The sequence below is a fragment of the Pipistrellus kuhlii genome, unplaced genomic scaffold, assembly GCF_014108245.1.
Source record: "Pipistrellus kuhlii isolate mPipKuh1 unplaced genomic scaffold, mPipKuh1.p scaffold_m20_p_15, whole genome shotgun sequence".
NCBI lineage: Eukaryota > Metazoa > Chordata > Mammalia > Chiroptera > Vespertilionidae > Pipistrellus > Pipistrellus kuhlii.
In genome coordinates, this window is record NW_023425460.1 from 26243370 (window position 1) to 26258023 (window position 14654).

Consider the following 14654-nt stretch of genomic DNA (forward strand, 5'->3'; position numbering starts at 1 on the left):
AGAGATTTTGCAACTTACCCAAGGCCACTCAATGGCAGAGGTGGAATTCCAACTTGGGTCAAGCTAATTTCAGGTTGTCTATTCCATTCTCTCTCTCTCTCTCTCTCTCTCTCTCTCTCTCTCTCTCTCTCTCATATATATATATATATATATATATATATATATATATATATATATATATATATATATAAATAATTGTTTGGGATGACATTGGTCGACCTGAACATACAGGTTTCAGGTGTGGGTTTCTATGTTACAAGGTCTGTATTTTGCATCCTGTGCCCACCATCCAAAGTCAAATCTTCTCCTGTCACCTTACTAGTATATTAGGACCCCCTTCTCCCTCCAACCCCTCCATTCTCCTAACCAGGCATCAGTTACACGGGAATAGTAATCATGTGTCCTACCCTGGCCACGTGGCTGTTAAGAGACTTAAAAACTAGAGGAGGAAGTGCTTGGTAAACATGGATAAGCTACTCCAGGGTCTTCTGCTTCCAGTGTAGTTCCCAGGGGCATTGCTGTCTGCAGTTTCCTGCCCCTGGTTCCATCACACATCTATTTCCCACCCTGTCACCCCCGTGTGGAACGCACACCTGTGCCACGGCTGCAGCTAGCCCTGGACCTGCTGCCCAGACCGCCCCCGTGGCTGCAGGGAATGGAGATGAATGCGGTGAGTAATGCTGTGATGGGGCGTCCCTCCCTGCCTTCCCCCAGAGCAGTGGCAGCCCTGCCTGCAGCCTTGCTGGGAAGTCTTGGCAAGCGGCCAGGAGAAGGGGTGGGTGTGTGGAAAATCTGAGGAGATGTTTGTCTTCTCAGGAAGACAGCCAAACTGCAGTTCGCTGGAATTCTATAAATCATGCACCCAGAGAGGCTTTATTTTGGGGAAGGGGGGGGAAGGGGGGAGGGGGGAAGGAAAGGGGGAATCTCTTACTATTTGCTTAGGGAGCTGGGTCGGCTGAGCCAGGGCCAAACCTCACATATTTGGCCTAGTTTTCTGTGCTTGCAAAACAGGCCGGCGTTTCAGGAGATGGCTGGGAAGACCACAGCGCAGCCAGCACTTCTCTGCAGGACTTCCTGCGGCCTCCTTGCCATGCCCTCGCTCCATTCCGGGCCTATAGCCTGATTTGTTGGGCCTAGAAGGCTGGGGTATGCAGGGGCTGGCTAGGTGGGCCAGGATGGCCTGTCTCTGCACACAACTACCTCCCTCTGTGCCTCTTCAACCCCATGGAGCCCGGCTGTCAGGAGAGCTGACCAAGGACACCACCTCCAGGAAGCCTTCCTGGGCCCTGAGGCTGGGTCAGGGCTCTTTCCCAGGGGCTCCTGCAGCATCTAGTACTTACCACAGGTTATCACTGACCTGGCTGCCAGCCAGTCCCCCACAGGCTCCTGGAGGCCAGGACCTTGTGAGTTCCGCCAACTGTGGCATCCCCAGGGTGGCATTTTAGTGAAGAAACAAACAGAGACCACCTCTAGCCTCCTAGAGCTCTGAGGCTTTTCCGCTCCAACAACTGCTGGCAGCAGAAGACAGGCGTCCTGGGTGTGATGCTGTCAGTTTGTGTTGTGTTTTGCTCTATCTGTTTTTCCAGCCTCATCTCCCACTCTTCTCAGCCTTCCACTAAATGCTTCAATCAAGTGTGAACTGCTGGCAATGACTCACCATTCCATTTCTGTCCCCCTTCCCTCCCCCCCTCCAACTCCCCCACCCCCGCCTTTGTTTACCCTGACTGCTGTGCATCCCATCCCTTCTCCCTCACTCCCAATTAGCCTTGAGGAATCAGCCCCGGAAGTGTCTCCTAACCTTCCCCTCCCCCACTGGTTAGTGACCCCTTATCTTGGGTCCTATAAAACCGGGCTGTGCTTATCACTGGGCTTATCACAGGCTCACAGGCCTCCAGGGATTTGTTTATATAGCTGTCCCCACCCTACCCACCCCCAAACTCCCGGGCTCCTTGGAAACAGAGAACCTGTCCTAATTACCTCTGTGTTCCCAGCACTTAGCAGAGCCTAACAGTAGCAGCTGTTCAATACATGCTTGTTGAATTAATTCATTAATTGACGAACATATGCAGCAGATAATAATAGCGTGCCGTGTCATGAGGCCGAGCGTGATTAAGAGCCCAGCGAATCCGGTGAGCTCAGAGGAAGAAGCAATTGCCGTGGGCTGGAGCTGGAGCGGTTCTGTAAAAAGAGGAGTGGGCAGGAGATACAGCACAAAAAGGCGGGATGGCGAATGGCCAGAAGGTAGCAGGGGGGAAAGTGAGAAAACGTCTGGGCTTTAAGAAACATAAATCAGATCGCGGCCTACTCCTACTTAAAGCACCATGGCTTCTCCCTGCGTTTAGGGGGAAACCCCAATGTTTTATCAAAGCCTGTGAGACCCCTCAGATCTAATGCAGCTTTCAATCATTGGAAAGGAGAAACAGTCTCAGAGATGTTCTGAGCACAGTGTTCTTATTTAAAACATTCTTTCTCTTTTTTGTTAAGGAAAAAAAAAGGTTTAGCAAATCATGTGTAATGTTTTTACTATAAATGTATTAGCCTTCCGTTTGAAACCCCTGGTACAATTTTCCAGAGTTTTCCTTACGTGAGCCATGTTCTAAGAGCCTGCCTTTGTATAACGCAGTGACGGGTTTTTGTTTTTTCCATCACGACCCATTTGAAAGTTGCCCTACTTAATGCCGTAGGAACCTATTCCGGGGTTGTTTATCTTTTAAATTTCTGTGGAACCCTAATGTGACAGCCTTCCAACCAGGTCTCCTGAGAGCCAGGGAAAGAAGTATTCGTTTTTTCCATCACTAGCTGCCGAGGCTCCCATGCCAGCACTGGGCTGGGCATGACTCCGACGTGGGCCTGCCCGCAAAGGATTTATGATCTGAGGACAGAAGTGTGGACTCAATATCAAGCGATGAAATTTGAGCCAATCACTGCACTGACCACCTTACATCCTTCACTTCTCATTCTCCCAATAATCTGAAGGGGCAGATACTATTAGCCTCACATTGTAAGTGAGAGGACTGCAGCTGAGAGAGACTAAAGACTCTCCCGGGTCTCATATGGGTGTCAGAGTGGGACCCTCTGCCCAGGCGTGTGCCTTACCTCAGTCTAAAGCAAAGCAGGACTGAGTAGAACTGATGTGGCTCAGTAGAGCGTCGGCCTGCAGACTAAATTGTCTCAGGTTTGATTCTGGTCAAGGGCACATGCTCAGGTTATGGGCTCGATCCCCAGTAGGGGCCATATAGGAGGCAGCTGATTAATGATTCTCTGTCATCATTGATGTTTCTATCTCTCCTTCCTCTCTGAAATCAATAAAAATATATTTAAAAACAAAACAGACTAGCCTTTCAAAGGAAGAGGAGGAATTGATTCAAGCATTCTGAGTAGAAGCTGTCCTACAATGCAACCAGCCCAACCCTACCCCCATTGCAACACATTTTTGTATGGCTGTTCCTCACAATAACCTTCAAGAAAGATAATGCAACTTCATAGCTACAAGGTAGGTAAGCAATTCCATTTTTACAGTGGGTCTTAAGAGACGCTGACTCATACAGTTGGAGACAGAGCCAATAATCTAACTCTGGCTTGATGCAAAGTCTTTTCCCCCACTGGGCCCAGCTTAGAAGGAGCAATAAGCATCAGACCACTCGGTGAACTACTTATAGTTCCAGGAAAATCACTTAGGAAAGACCTCAGAAATTGTGCTCATCCTGAGGCCGGAACTTGTTGGAAATATATGGAAGAGTCTCTGAAAGGGTTGGTGAGAATGGGCCCAGGAAACTGGGACAGACAGATCTCCTATTAAATCACTGCAGAGCTGGGGCCCTTTCAGTAATCATCACCAGCCAGGAAACAGCCTGGCCCCAACTAGGGTCTGGGCCAAAGTCAGGTTACCTAAAGGCATAACTGATCATGAAACCCAATCTAGATTGAGTGAAATATATAGAGTCAAGTTTAGGAATAAAAAAAAAAAACAAAAAACATTCCTGACCAGTATTGCTCAGTTGGTTGGGCATTGTTCCATGCACCGAAAGGTTGTCAACTCGATTCCTGGTCAGGGCACCTGCCTGGGTTGTAGGCTCGATCCCCAGTAGGGGTTGTGCAGGAGGCAGCTGATGGATGTTTCACTCTCACATTGATATTTCTCTCTCTCCTCTCTCTCTCTCTCTCTCTCTCTCTCTCTCTCTCTCTCTCTCGCCCTCTTTCTCTTCCTCTTTCCCTTTCTCCCTCTCCCTGTCCCTCTCCCTCTTTTTCTCTCCCTGTCCCTTCCTCTTCTCTCTAAAAATAAATAGAAAATAAATGAATAATAATTTTTAAAAATCTGCAAGAGCCACCAAGGAACAACCCAAGATGGCAGCCTACAAAGAAATGTCACTAGGAAGGTCAGAGAGATCAGGAAGCAAACTGAGAATGAGGCTTGTCTGACATCCCAGGGCCTGGCACAGAGCAAGCAGCTACTATTTTCATAGCACACTGGAGCCCCTTCACACTCCAAGCCAACTAAATGCACTTGGGAGAGGGGAGATGGAGACGGAGAGAGAGGGAAGAAGAGAGAACAATTAAAGTGGTGCCTTTGACTCCTCCTGTCATTGCCCTCAAGGAGCATATAGCCCTGGATGTGAGGTGGAGTCCAGCTGTCCCTCAAGAGACTAGATCCTCTCAGACCTCTCAGCAAGAGCATCACAGGACACTAAAATGATTGGTGTGTTTCAAGCTAAGTATTTTAAACATCTAAATGAATTGGTGTTTGTCCAAAGAAAGATGATATGTCCAAATACTAGAAGATAAGATCTCTGTGATGAACTAAGTGAAAAGTCTGCAAAGGATTATTTTCCTGACGCAGAACCATGGGGAATTTTGACCATATAAGCTTATATCCTTTTGTGCAGACTTTGGAATTATCCCAGCTCAATGAGATGCATAGTCAGTAGATGTCTGATGTGGTGAGGCATCTTCTGAAGGCCCTGGGCCCAGAGCCTGAGGTCTGACACAAATTGATATTCGGTTCATGAAAAGTGGTTTTGTTTTTAAAATAGATGGCTAAATTCCTTACCACCAGCAATTATAGTGTGGCAGGATAGCCCCACGGGGAAATGTCTGGTAGAGGCTCTTCAAGAAAAAAAAGCATTTTTTTCCCTATTGCTCCCCCGAACCCACCCACTCACCCTCATCCTTTTACGCAGGAGATCTGACTTTATCTTGCTTCAAGGGAGAGTTTAGGGACCTTTGTTTTCTAAAGCCCAGCTCTGTTAAGATACAGATGAGATTGATACGAGATGTTGGTAGACTATTTATTTTTTATAAATTTATTTGAGCCTAGTTAACAACATATGTTGGGGAGCAAGATCTAAAATGCTTGTGGCAGACCCTTAAAGAAAAGGCAAGCAGAATTCCTGGAGGGAGAGAACAATGGACATGGGGGTGAGAGTATCTGAGAGGCAGGGACATGTACCCTGCTCCCATGTAGTGTCCCAGAGAGGCTTGACCTTGGATGGGAGGTGATTGCCAGATGCCTCTAAAGACTGGCCTTGAGCTGTGGTCAGAAGGCTTAAGGTTTGCAATGCAGAGCAAGGCCAGGACAGCCGGGCGTCCCTTCCAAGAAGCAGTCTTGAGCAGATGGCAGAAGATCACAGAACCAGACATCAGCATAGGGAAGCAAAAGGAGTGATATAGCAATGGAGCTTCCACCGTTACAGCGCAGTAACTATGGTCCTCCCTCATTTTCCCAGAACCAAAAATCTTGTATAATACCAATAGAAGGGACAGGGGTGGCCCCACTAATGACTAATATTGACATTCTCTTCTACCTGGGGATTGGGGGAAAGGCACTCAAGCTATTTTACTTTTATTTAGAATAATGAATGAATGCATTATTTCTTAAGCCTGAGTTCTGCTCCATAATGGCTTCCTGGATATAATTATTACTGTAGTGGTAATAATAATGATCTTATATAATAAAAGGCTAATATGCAAATAGACCAAACGGCAGAACAACCGAAACATCCAAAAACTAGCTTCTTTCACTTAGCAATATGTATTTAAGATTCCTCCATATCTTTTTGTGCTTTGCTAGTGCATTTCTTTTAAACCTGAATAATTTCCCATTGTAAGGTTGCTCCACCAGTTGTTTATCTACTCACCTATTGAAGGACATCTTAGTTGATTCCAATTTTTGTCAATAATTAATAAAGCTTCTATAAACATTTGTGTGCAGGTTTTCAACTCACTTAGTTAAATACCTAGAGCATGATTGTTGGATTTTATGGTAAAGACTATGTTTAGCTTTGTTAATCTTGCTTGTTTTTTGTTTTTGTTTTAAATTATTTCTAGCCAGCATTATCCCATAAAATAAGAGAGAGGGGTGGTAAGTGATGAGTGGATTTCACACAAAGTGGAACTATAAAAATGGCCTTGCTTTTATTTGTAGTAAATAAAATGTTTAGCTTCAAAGTGTATACCTAAGACCTGGTATACTTGGATTTAATAAATAATATGGTATATAATTGCTCACAATTTCAGTATGGCCTTTTCAATTGGCTGCCAAGACAGACTAGTCTGAGAAGGTTCCTATCCGCTGGAATGATATACACTAGTGGGAAAGACAATGAGCAAATATTCAGCTGAAACCTGTCCAAGTGAAAATACAGGATAGGAAAATCCCACAAATAAGCAGGCAAGGAAACAAATGAGTTCACTCATTAACTTATATGGTGAGTCTGCATGCGCAGCCACACTAGGACTTGGAGGAAAGGGGGCAGTGTGGAGAGGGCAAGTTACTCAGAGACAACAATTTGGCTTCAAAGAGATACTAGTACAATAGATCCTATAGCAGGAGAAGGCAGGTATGTTCAGGGGAAAGATTTATGTTTGTGACACAAAAACAAATCCTTTAAAATAGGAAAACAGAAAATGAGATGTCTTTACCTCTTCTCTCTCTGATGTCAGCTGCCTTTCTCTGTATCTTGACACTATAACCTCTTCACCTGATGCATCTCTCTCCAACTGAACTGGAAGAGTGCTATCTTTTTCTTACTGTCTCTCCCATTGCTACTTTGCATATAGTAGGTGCTCCAGAAGAGCTCACTACATTGAAGAGGGAGCTTTCACCAATATGAAAAAAAGGACTCCAATGTTACCCTCCAAGTTCAACCTCCACAAAAAAACAAACAAAACCAGAAATCTCCTCATCTTAGTAATCAAGTGTTTTTAAGTGGTGTTGGAATGAAACCAGCATATACATTTCCAGAGCTTTGTAATCATTAACTATTCTCCACCTTCCTGGAAAATGTGAACTTGGATAAGATCCAAGCACCTTAGCAACAAGCTAGCAGCTCCCAACCAGAGCCCCCAGTACTCTGGTGGAGCCAGAATCCCAGAGACAAAGCATTTTTTATCGACATAAACTGCCTTGCTTCCAAAGCTGGTGTCCCAAGAACCGAGCTAATGAGAAGACTCAATGCCAGGATGTCATACTGAGTTAGGATGGCCAACCCATGAACAGTCTGTTTTTCTGTGCTCAGCCCAGACCGGAGGAGACACGGGGCAAACAATATACAGTGGCTTCTGAAAGGCCCCCACACTTAACACTTGAACACCCTGACAATTGCTGTCTTTAGCTGGGAGTGTGGGAAAGGGCATCGGCCGTGGAATGTTTTCTGAACGGACAGGCAGCGCAGAGTCACAGAGGCTGCCAGCTGCAGTCTTGGGCAGCGTGATGCCCACAAACTCTATAACAACCAGGGCTCTCTGCTTGATGAGCCGGCGGGTGAGACTCTACCCTTCTCCTCTTCTTCTAACCCCACCTCTACTGATGGCCTCTTCTAAGGCCCAACTGCTGGCACATTAGGAGATACAGCCTCAGCATAGCAATCGGGGCTCCTTAGTTTCAGGAGGATACGTCTCTGAAAACTCCAACAGGAGGTGACATTCCTCTGCATCCCACCCAGAATTACCTTCCAGTGTTTCCTGACTCTGAAACAGTTTAGAATGACTTAGCAAGCCAACTGCAGAAGAGGGCTTCAATTTGCATTAAAAAAACAGGGAATGCTCGTTAACATGTACTGAGCTCTACCCATAGCAATGTGCTAAACACCTCATGTCGCTCACCTCACTTAATCCTCAGAAGAGGATTGGAATTTAGGAACACCATGAACCCATTTGACAAATAGGAAAGCAGAGGCTTAGGGAAACTAGCTTAGCAGTTCCCAGACCAGCAGCATTAACATCACCAGGGAACATGTTAGGAATGGGCATTCCATAGGCCCCACTCCAGACCTACTGAATCAGAAACGCCATGGATGGGGCCAGCAATGAATTTCAACAAGCCCTATAGGTGATGCAACTTACCTAAAACCACACAGAAGCACTTCAGCTCCAGAGCCCTTCTGCTTCTAGCCTCTGTGTAACACATGTCTCTGGACACAGATATACATGGCCCCTCTCCTCCTACAATCCCAAACTTCAAACTCACAGAATTGACCATCACTAATGGATGCTTGGCTACTGAAAATGTCTGTTCAGATTCACAAGAGGGTTAAAAGGATATAATTAGCCTGCCTTTTCTACATTAAGGCCTCTTTTTTTACTTCATGGGGCACTGCCACATTCCTCACAGGCACGAAGATTTTTCTGAATTCTAAACATTGCACCCCAAGCTAGCCACAAGACTACTCCCCTGAGCTACACCCCAGCCTTATGGAATCTTCATCCCATACCCAAGAAGGCAGACAGAGAATTCAAAAGAATGAAGTGGAGAGCAGCTGCATAGAACACAGAGAAGAAGCAGAAGACACCAAGGAGACACTTCAGAACAGGACTAGCACCACATCTTCCCCAACAGACTCTCAGCAGCCAAGACAAGGGAATCATAGCCATAACAACTACACTTGCTAGATAAGGATTGATAAGGAATATTAAATGGCAGCAAAGAACAATATGCGCCCTAAAGTGGGTGTTGAGATTCACCAACTCATTCTACATCTCAGAAGCCCCATTTCTTCATCTGTTTGGTTCATTGACCTTCTCCCGGCAGGGAACAAATACTGACTCAAGCCAGCCCAGAAAAAGGGAAGGTGAGGATACAGGTCCAATTGAATGCAAGGGAAAGAAAGAATTCCCCTGCCCTCATGAGAACCAAGAAGATACTAAGAACTTCGATTCTCTTTTAAGGGCTCCATGACCCATCTCTTATCCCTGTGCTTCTGCTCACTTCTTTTTTACTCTTGGTTAAAGGACTTTCTCTGCAAGTACCTCAGCGAATTCAGCAATCATCCTAGTTGATTTAGTCCCTGAGACTACATGGCTTTTCAACTCAGTTCCCTGCAGCTCAATGGCTCTGTTCCTCAATGTTCCAATTCCAGTCCCAGAGGAATCCAAGCCCACCTTGGGTCAGACAACCTTCCTTTACCCAATTAGGTATGACTGACCAGAATATCACACAGTACAAACCAGGCACCTCAGCCGGCACCTTTTTAAGGGCTGTGGATGGAAGCAGCACCATACTGGGGTGCTGTGGGTGAACACAGGGTTCTCAACCTGTGGGTCGCTGCTATAGAGCCTAAGACCATCAGAAAACACAGATATTTACATTACGATTCATTAACAGTAGCAAAATTACAGGTATGAAGGAGCAACGAAAATAATTTTATGGTTGGGGGTCACCACAACATGAGGAACTGTATTAAAGGCTCGCGGCATCAGAAAGGTTGAAAACCACTGCTCTAAGGCAACTGCTCTTTGAATTAGAGTAACTTTCTTGCTTTTCATAAGAAATTTAGCCTCCAATGCCAAAACATTGGTCAACTGGGCTCAAGTTGGGTAGAACAGAGCACAGCCACTGTCACAGGCAACTCTATTGTAATGCCACTCTTCAAACCCCAGGACGGGAGTCGGGCCCATGGAGTTTTTGTCCCAGAAGGGAGGTGTGTTTGAGAGGCCCATTCACACTCTGACATGGTGGGGAAGATCTCAAGCCATGGAACAGACCTCACCTTTTGGCTCTTATGATGCTTCATGTTATGTGTCACTGGGCTAGGCTATGGTGCCTAGTCAGTTGTTCAGTCAAACACTAATCTAGATCAGCAATTTTCAACCAATGTGCTGTGGCCAAGAATTTATAAAACATGCAATACCTGCCTATTTAGTCAGGCACACTGACCTCTTTTCCTTTAGATTGTCAAATTTAAAAAGATTTTAAAAATAACAACAACCATCCAGTATGAATCAATCAAAATTATACCAATATTTTTTGTCAGGTTGACAAAATTATTTTCTGGTGTGCCGAAGAATTTTAGTAATTAGTTTATATATGCTGTGAGGTGAAAAGGGTTGATAAACACTGGTCTAGATGTTGCTGTGATAGTATCTTGCAGATGTGATTAACATTTACAAGGAGTTGACTTTAAGTAAAACTGATTGCCCCCTAGAATGTAAGTGAGCTTCATCCAATCAACAGAAGGCATTAAAACAAAAATTAAGCTTTCCCGGGGAAGAAGTAATTCTGCCTCAAGGCATTCTGGCCTGTCCTACAGATTTCAGACTCAAGACGTTAATATCAACTCTTACCTGAATTTCTAGCTTGCTGGCCTGAAATAATAGCGCTCGCTCTCTCTCTCGCTCTCTCTCTCTCTCTCTCTCATTCAATGCTCAAGAACAGGGCTTCTGATGGTGGCCTGATGACATTGACTAACTACTGAAGGTGGGCACTGGGTCAGACTAGGAGTGGGAAGCAAACCATGATGTGCTGTGGCCAGATCAGGTGTTATAGATTGAGTCCCTCCTCCTTCCATAGGCTTCTGACTCTCCCCCAGAGACTCGGATAGTCTCAGAGAGTTCTCTGAGGTTGGTATAGATCCTCACTACTTAAAATGTGGACCATATACCAGCTGAATAGGCATCATCTGGGAGGGTATTAGAAATGCAGAGGCTCAGGCCTCACCTCAGACCAATTGAGTCAGAATCTGTGTTTTAACAAGTTCCTCGGTTATTCAAATACACAGAAAACTCAAGAGGCCCTGTGATTGAAAGCAGCCTGAAATTCCAGGATCAACACTGGGATGTTAAGAGATATGTTGGGTATTAAGAAATATGCTGGAGATCCTGACTGGACTCTAGACAGCTCTGAGCCATTGGGCAAAACTAACAAGGAAACAGACATGTTCAGAACAAGAATAGGGTAGTTGGTGAGGTTTCACTATGTGCCAGGCAATTTGTATGTCTCTGGAAAACGTCCACTCAGGTCCTTTGCCTATTTTTAAATTGGGTTATTTGGGTGAGTTTTTTGTTTTGTTTTTCTTTTGCTATTGGGTTGTATGGACTCCTTATATATAACTTAATATTTTTCAATATTAACCCCTTATCAGTAATTTGCAAATATTTTTTTCCCATTCCATAGGTTGTCTTTCATTTTGTTGATGGTTTCTTTTGCTGTGCAGAAGCTTTTTAGTTTAATGTAGTCCCTCTTGCTTATTTTGCTTTTGGCGCCTGTGTTTTTAAAGTCACATTTAAAAAAAATAATAATTGCCAAGATCAACATCAAGGAGATTTTTCCTTATGTTTTCTTCTCCGAGTTTTATGCTTTCAAGTCTTACAGTTGTCTTCAATTTATTTAGAGTTAATTTTTGTGTGTGGTGAAAGATAACAGTCCAATTTCTTTTCTTTTCTCTCTCTCTCTCTCTCTCTCTCTCTCTCTCTTTTTTTTTTTTTTTTTTTTTTTTTTTTTTTTTTGCATGTGATATCCAGTTTTCCCAACACCATTTACTGAAGAAACTATCCTTTCCTTTTTATGGATTCTTGGCACCCTTGGTAAAGGCCAGTTGACCATACATGCATGATTTATTTCTGGGATCTCTATTGGGCTGTACCTGGTTCTGTTCACTTGTAAATCTCGAGGGTCTAACCCAGTGCCTGACACACAGCCAGCACCTAGTAACTGTTAGATGTGAGGAAGATGATCATTTGAAGCTCTTGGTCATTACCACCCGTCCCCTCTCCCCACACACAAGTTGGAGAATGGGCTTCAGCCCAAAGGAAGAAACCAGCCTCCCCTGATTAATAAATAACAAACAAGACAGATGCCAAAACAGCGTATTTTGGGTTTACCCGTGTCAATCATTGCTACTGTGGAGCCATATGAGCACAAATAACAGTTTATCATCCTAATGACTGTTTTACAAAGTTGAACTGCTACCTCCAAACCATAGAAGATAAATCATGTATTTAAACTGAAAATGTGGAACATGTGTCAACATCACTGTGGCCTCTCCAAAACTTCAGATTAAAAAGGAATAAAACTAAGTTGACTCCTTCTATGTGTAAGGCACTGCAAGGTTGATTCAAACACCAGCAATGTTGACCTGAAAGGGCAAATTATTCAGAGTTATATAATAGATTCGACAAGTTCTTGCAAGTAAGTTCTCCTTTCAATATGAAAACCTTCTTTCAGCGGCCAGCATCATTGTAAAGAAGGGACTAATTTAGTGGTAAATGAAAGGATCCATTGCAATTCAGAGCCCTACCTCGTGCGGTCTGCTCAGGAACCTATTGCAAAGTCTTCATCCCAGGCCACTTGGCTATGATGGTGTTTAAATAAAGGCATCTCTTTCACAAATTAGGTTGCCACTTATCAAAGCTGCAATTCTTCCCCCTGAGGGTCCAATTTTATGTTCATTTGCTTGTGTACCAAGTCTCAGTTGATCTTTATTAACCCCAAATATAAATATGCCTCCAACTTTGATTTGGGGCCAAAGATTTCTAAAAGCAAGTCAGGCTTCGGAATGTTGTTCTTTCTTGTAGGAAGGGCTTATCAAATCTCATCACACCCATACTGATTTTGTGAAAATAAACTCGCTCGAAAACCAATAAGAAGCCCAGCTTTTGGGACCAGTGACAGTGAAAACATCATGATGTAACTGTGAGCTCTACCAGCAAAGGCTTCCTCCACTCTTCAAAAACAGCAAAGAATCTGCTAAGAGACATTCAATTCTCCTGAAATTCTGGATTTCCCAAAGCAAATATATTTTGAAGCAGAGATGTCCCGTAGCCCAGCTCAATCATTTGGATTAAAATAATTGATTTCAAAAGGAAGGACCTCTCTGAGCAAAGGAATAATCATGTTTGCAGTTGTCCTGTTAGACATTTGAATTCTGCTTGACAATCTGTTCACAAGAAGACAGAAATTTTGGGAAATTAACCAGTTAACTGCCATGATATTTTGAATTTAATTAAAAAAGGTCTGCCACTTGTATCTATAGATGCTCATGGCATACAAATAGTTCAAGGAAGACTTTTTTTTTTTTTTTCAATGCTCATTGCCAGTCTCCCTGCTTAGACCTCTAAAGAGAAATTATGTATTTGTGCTTCAGTTCAATCCTCTGCTTTCTAGCCTGGTGCATTAAGGAAAACAGAAAACTCTGCAAGACAAAGTCTGGCCCAATATTGATTACTGAGGGCCAAGTCCTCAGATAAGTGCTTTACATGTGATATACCATAAATTTTCACAACGACCTAATAAGACAGGTATATATGTCAGCTCATTTTATAGATAAAGATAATGAGGCTCAAAGGGGTTGCACAGCTTGTAAAGACATAGCCTGGACTTAAGTACTGGTCTGTCTGACTCAGTAGTAGGTTTGCCTCCCCAACTCTGGGTTATTTACTGCTGGTATTAGGGCAGGGCCTTGTATCTGCCCCATGAAATGTTTCCTTTCCCAGAGTCTTCCTCATTCTCCCTCCTGGCTGAGAGTGCTTGCTCCAGGCTGTCTTCTAGATCCATCTTCTCAGGGCTATTCAAGACAGCCTCTCTGAGCGGATTACATGACCTGGAGCGTAGGGCCTATGTCTCTCTCCAGGGTCTACAACAGCACATCAAGGCTTTTGAAAATGTGGGGAATGGCAGTTTGGGGTTTCGATCCTCTCGTCTAAGTCTCACTCATCTCATATAGGAAATGCCCTCAGCTTGAGACTCCTTCTGTCCCATCATTCAAGTCACAGATAAAAATATTATTCAAACCCTCAGTCCCGATTTGTCACCCAACAAGAGAGACCAGTTCCACCTGGGCAGAAAGGAAGAACAAGAAAATAAAATAAAAAAATAAAAGAAGGGAGAGAAGAGAGATGGTGGGGATGGAGGTGGGGGTTTTGGGGGGTGGGGTTAGTTCTGCTTATATCCAACCCCTTTCCCACCACCACTACTCTATTATATAAAGGCCCAGAAAAATTAAATCATTTTGAATTTGGGGGGAAAACAACCAGGAGGAATTTAACAAAATTGCAATTATTAACAACTTCTTACTTGTTTATTTTAATTGCATTTTTGTTTTTCTTTATTTCTTTACTTAAGAACAGGACACAGTAAAACCAAACCAACTTAGTCGAGCTCTGGGTAGCCAAAGAAAAGTTGACCTGTGACATTTATAGATTAACAAGGCCCACTCTCTACTACAGAAATAGGTGAACAAATTGACTTTTTGAATTCTAAATTAAAGTACTAAAAATTCAAGTGAGCAGTTGCATACACACACACACACATACACACACACACACCTTCCCATTTTGGAGTCCCTTTTGGAATTCATATACTGCCCAGATACACAGTGGCTCCATGGAAAGAGCCCTGAACCTGGTGGGCTTTCCCCAATCCTCCACACTGACAAGCTGTGTGA